Genomic DNA, 6,124 nt, shown 5'->3' with positions numbered 1-6,124 from the left:
CATTCATCTTCTAAGGTCAAGCTCAAAGGTCACCTCTTTGCTGCAGTCTTCCATGAAATATGAGGGGCTTAATTAATTGCTGTCTTACCTGACTTCCATTGGTATTTTGCTTGAGCCATTTCCAGGTTGTATTATAATTATTTCTTTTACGTTTTCCTTTCCCTAACCACTTGTATTCGTTTAAGGTCTTATCATAAAAAAGGTTTTCAGTAAATGTTTCAAAAATAAAACTGAATGTGAAGATTTTAAAAACGAAGGGAACAAATATCTAATAATGACTCAATAGAAGGAAAAATTAGAACTCATCATTTCAAAAAATAGCAAGTACTTCAAAAGTGATGCCAATATCAATTGTTTTTCTTTGTAACTCTAGATTTTTTCCTTAGTAACTTAAAAGATTTAGACTTTTTATATTGTCTCATCATAAGTTTCTTTGCGCAAATTATATCCACTGACTTCCAAAATCTTCAAAATCAAATGAGAAAATAAAGATGATAGTGCTGTAGCAAAACTGCATGCCACTTTTCAATTTATTTTTCAATGATTGAATGACCCCCTAAAGTTTTATAGCCCAAAGATGGTAGACCTGTGATTCTTACAACCTTGCTCTGGTGAGATATTGCACAAACCATTCTCTTCAACTTGAATGCCCAATCCCTACTGCTACTCCTTGTCTGTTTAGGAGTCCTCATTAATGCCAAGCTTATTCCTCCAGATGAAAGTATTTGAGGTACCTCCACTCTTTATAATCCCTACATTATGCCAGTAAGATATAATTAAATAAATTACACCTATTTTTGTTCCTTTTATAACATGATGATCCTATTTTGAAAAATATTAATCTAGAGACATGCCTTTATGTGGGTTTCCTAATGCCTGGGCCTCTAGCAATTTGGTGAATGTGTGTGTGTGTGTGTGTGTGTGTGTGTGTGTGTGTGTGTGTGTGTGTGTGTGTGTGTGTGTGTGTGTGTGAGTGTGTGTGTGTGTGTGTGTATTTCTTCTCAGATGATGCTTATTTTGTTTCTTTTTGTCTTCTGGTACTGGAGTCCCATGCTTGCTAGGTAGTTTACCACTTGAGCCACACCCTCAGCTCTATTAGACAATGTTTTAAAATAGAGTGAATGAGAACACAGAGGCTTAAGATGGAAACAAATTTTACTGAAAAATAGGCATCCATGGATTTACAAAATTAACTTTGGAATGTAGCAATTTCTGTGCATTCTTACAGATAAGTTAATTGATAAGATTCAAACTAGATTTCATTGAACTAAAACTTTTCCTAATTTGTAAGGTAGCTCAAAAACTATCTTGATCAAGTATTTGTAATTGTGTTATAACTATTTGAAGAACTATTTTTTTCTTTTTCTTTTCTTTTTAATTGATGGGTTGGGGCTTGAACTCAGTGCCTGGGTGCTGTCCTGAGCCTCGTTGTGTTCAGGGCCTGTGCTCTACCACTTGAAACATGGCACCACTTTGGACTTTTTCTGAGTAAATTGGAGATAAGAGTCTCACAGACATCCTGCCTGGTCTAGCTTCACCAGCATCCTCAGATCTCAGCCTCCTGGGTAGCTATGATCACAGGTTTGATCCACCAGTGCCCAGATTTCAAGAACTCCTTAGCAACAATCAGAATATGAAACTATCTATTCTATTGTTGACACATATACTGTCAAAACTAAGGTAGTCCTTGGTATTCCAAGTGAATTTGTTCTAGGATCCCTGTAGGCATCCAAATTTAAGGATGTTCCTCTCTCTTCTCTCTCTCTCTCCCACTCCCCTCTTCTCTCTCTTTCATGCTGCTTCTTGGACTTGAACTCAGGACCTGGATAATCTCTCTCTCTCTCTCTCTCTCTCTCTCTCTCTCTCTCTCTCTCTCTCTCTCTCTCTCTCTCTCTCTCTCTCTCTCTCTCTCTCTCTCTCTCTCTCTGTCATCTCTCTCTCTCTCTGTCTGTCTCTGTCTCTCTTTCTCTCTGTCTCTCTCTCTCTGTCTCTCTCTCTCTGTCTCTCTCTCTCTCTTGCTCACTGGCTCACTGGCTGGTTCTTGGGCTTGAACTCAGGTCCTAAATGCTGTCCTTGAGCACTTTTTGCTCAAAGTTAGCACTTTACCACTTGAACTACAGTTCTCTTTCTTGCTTTTTTCCTGGTTAATTGTTGATTGGAGTCTCACATACTTTCCTGTCTGGGTTACCTTCAATTTGTGATCCTCTAATCTCAGCCTCCTGGGTAGCTAAGATTACAGGTGTAAGCCACTAGCTCCTGGCCTCTTTCTTTTATAAAATGGTATATTTTTATATAACTAAGGCATAACCTCTCCTCTAACTTTGTCACTGCCAGAGAATTTATAATACCTAAAACATGTAAATAATATATAAATGGTTGCTATACTGTGTTACCAGAACCAACAAATCTAGAGGGCCTATGATACTGGGCTTTACTTTTTATATTTCATAAATGGAAGAAAGTGTTGTTTCATTCTAAAAGTTAGTGGAGGTTAATATCTAATTATTTTTCCTTCTAGATGATGGAATTTTGAATTGTTTTCAGAGCTGTACCTTCCCTATTCTGTACTGTATGCTACATAGCTCTGCCCTAGTAAAAGAGATTTTTAAGCATTTAAATATTTTCATATCTACCAAATTAGGACTGTGTAAATTACTGGTAGGGGGTCCCTTTTGTTTTATACTGAAAGCATATTTTGTTTTACTGGTGTTGTCAAGTGTTCTGGATTATTCTCCTCAATGTTTAACGTAAAAATCCTGGTAAATATGAAACAGGTAAGAGGGAAGACTACACACAAACACTATGTGAAGTGGCATTGAAAGAAAATCCAGTATGTAGAGCTTCATTTTAAATTAAAAGATATTGTATAAATAGTATTGTGATGAAATACTCAAATGAAGGCCCTGTGGACTTAAAAAAATTCATAATGTCCATTTTATTTCAATGCCTTCAGCTCTTTACTATTTGACTGAGTAAAACTGAAAAATTCCCAAGCTCTTTATATGCCTTACTCAGTATATTTGCAATATGTTTTCAGGACACATAAATAGAAATGTTCATTTAAAAAATTACTAGAACCAAAAAAATAACTTATTGTATCATGCAAAAATATCACATTTTGGAAAAGTACTGTGTCATAAATAGGCCTCTACTGCTGGTCATTTGGTTTTGACCTCTTTTTCATTTAGACCATTTGATATTACTTAGATTTTATAGGATGCATACAATAAACTTTGAGGCTAAGAATAAAATACTATTTAACATTACATTTTATTAAATAGATTCTGTTGCCATACTTTCTTCAATTAAAAAAGAATAGCTATAAGTAAGAATATCTGTTGGAATTTTAATCCCTATTCTCATTTTCCTCTAGTAGAAATGTGTTAAAAATAGCAATTATGTTTCAGTAATAACAATGTATTTCTATATTCCTAGTTGATACTTAAAATCCCAGGTTATTTCTATCTCCTAAAGTATTTAGTGATTATTTTTCTAAAATATCGAAGACATTATATGAGGTGCCCTTTCTTCTTTCCCTTAAGGTGAAATAAATCAACAATAAGAAAACCACATTCTCAAAATGTATATGCCTACTTTCCACAGGGTTCCACAAGTTTAGGCAAGCTAACTAACTATCATTCTTTTGAGATATGTTGTCAGGACTAAAGGCAGGTGTTGCAATGGCTTTATTTTGTACTTCCATACCATGTTACAAAAAAGAAAATTTTGTTTAATATCCATGAAAAAATAAATGAGATAATTTCTAAAACTACAAGAAAACTTTTGAAATATCACTTTATACTCAAGATACTGTAAACCTTACCTAATCCTCCTATATATTTCTCTTTTATAATGAGGTCCAAGCCTTAACCATGTAGCTTGAAAGCGTCCATAATCTTTTAAACCACCCATACAAGAAAAATAGTTGAAAGGGCAAAAGAGATTGAAATAGTCATGGAAACAAATGAATGTAAATGGAACTACATATTCTACCAAAACACCCCAAAATTCATAATGTCAATAAAAAACACAGATAAACGTAAAAAAATACTCCTTATGTGTATATTTTCTGATATGTATATATATGTGCATATATGTATGCATATCATTTCTGTGAGTGAATTAATTCTATTATAGGAAGTTTTAATCTAAATTAAGAAAGAAAAATCAAGGAATACATGTTATATACTCTCTATTTTTGCCCTCTCTTCTCCTAATGCATCAAAAGTTCATTTTATTATATTTGGACCACTAAAGTATATAATAAAATAAATATTTTAGTAAATAAAAAAGTTCATAGGTTATAAGACACAAAAAATTGAGCACTTCTTTCTGTCCTCATGAACATCATATACTTGTTGAATATAGTGAGTGTATGGTCACTATATATTTTATTATTCTACATAGTTTTCCATACACTGTCAGTATTTAAAATTTTCTGATTATATTTATGTAGCAGATAGCCGATATAAAGCCTTATTTAGGAAAGTATTTTGAATTTTAAAAAGCTGAGTTGCAGAAATTTTACCTAATTATGATATATGAGGAGTAAAATGTAAAAGAAGAAAACTAAGAAATTAGGTAGAATTCATACTTTATATCTTTCCTTTCTTATAAAAATATGAATTAGCTAAAAAATTAAATCATGAAAGAAGAAAACATGAAAATAGTATTATAAAATTTGTGAAATCTTGAAACACAGAATTTTACATTTTCATTTTAAATTTTAGTTCACAGATTGGTACAAGCCATATATGAGTATATTAAAAGAAACATAGTTAACTGCTTCCCTACAATCTTTTATGAAGAGTTCCTGCATGTAAGCATAACTCTTAGGGCCAAAGTTGAACAAGTTTTTCTTGGGAACAAAACTAAAAAGAACAAAAAAAAAGTAATAAAGAATAGAGTTATTGCAAGTCATGGAATGTTAGCTTAGGACATCACTCATCTCCATCATCTGTTTGATTTTTAAATTTTATTACAAACAATGTGTAATTGCTGTAAATATTTTCCCACTGAGAAGAGACTATCATAGATAAAAGTACTTTTCCTAAAATTTAATTTTCACAATTCATTTATTCCTGTCGTTTAACCATTTGGTCTTTTCCAGCAGATCCCTGAAGTCTCAGGAACCATAAGAATATTCCAAAAGAACAAAGAGCAACCCTTTGCTCTCATCCCAGCCATAGAAGTCATCTTCATTTCAATTAATTTACTTTGGCTTTATGAACTTAAGAGTCTTCCAAGGAGGCTGACATTTCACTCATCTGAAAAAATTTGGAATGTGACAGGGGAAAGGGAGGAGAAGTAAATCAAAGGAGTTAGCAATTTTCCAGATGCAATGGATTTTTCTTCTCTTCATTTCTACCAGAAATTTTAGACATCTTAATTCTCTATTGAAAACCACAGTAGCAAATGCTGCTGAAGACATATGTCAAGAAAAAAAAACCCTCACACATACATCAGAAAATGTACGTACCCACAACATTTTTTTAAATGTTATTTCAGTGTATTTTATGGAAGCAGGTCAATGAATATAATTTTAGTTTCAGAAACAAAATTTTAGTTTTAGAATGCTGGGTAATGTGTTGTTCTTTGGTTGCTTTGGTTTATTGGCATTGTTTGTGTTAACTAAGTCATTGAGGTCCATCTTTGCTTTTTCATTAAAACACAGCATTTATTAAAACTGTCCTCATGACTATATTTTCAACCACACCGGAATATTTCAGTTATCGCCTTCAGCCACATGGTTTCAGGAAACTGTGCCTAGATATTTCATGCAAATGCTGCTGGTCATTTCAGAAAAGATCTTCTTTCACTGAGTGGAAATTCACTAAAACATCTAAAAGTTTAAAAAAAAAACATTTTTTTGAGGCTTGAAGATAAATTCTAAGCAACAAGGAATATGATCATTGCTTCTGGGAGCCAAAAGGAGAAATGGCAGTTAACTCCACAAAACACTCTAGCTCAATATTTACCTGACAGCTTTGGTATCTTGACATTTTCCCCAGTGTATTTCCTCCTTTATCAGGTATCGTTTTACAAGGGATTTCTTGTTATACAGAACTAACATAAATCAATCTAGAACAGAGGAATTTGTTTAATACATTTATTCTTTTAAGAA

The sequence above is a fragment of the Dipodomys merriami genome, unplaced genomic scaffold (assembly GCF_024711535.1).
Source record: "Dipodomys merriami isolate MVZ:Mamm:240054 unplaced genomic scaffold, mDipMer1.0.p SCAF_10, whole genome shotgun sequence".
Lineage (NCBI taxonomy): Eukaryota > Metazoa > Chordata > Mammalia > Rodentia > Heteromyidae > Dipodomys > Dipodomys merriami.
This window is presented reverse-complemented; position numbering follows the sequence as displayed.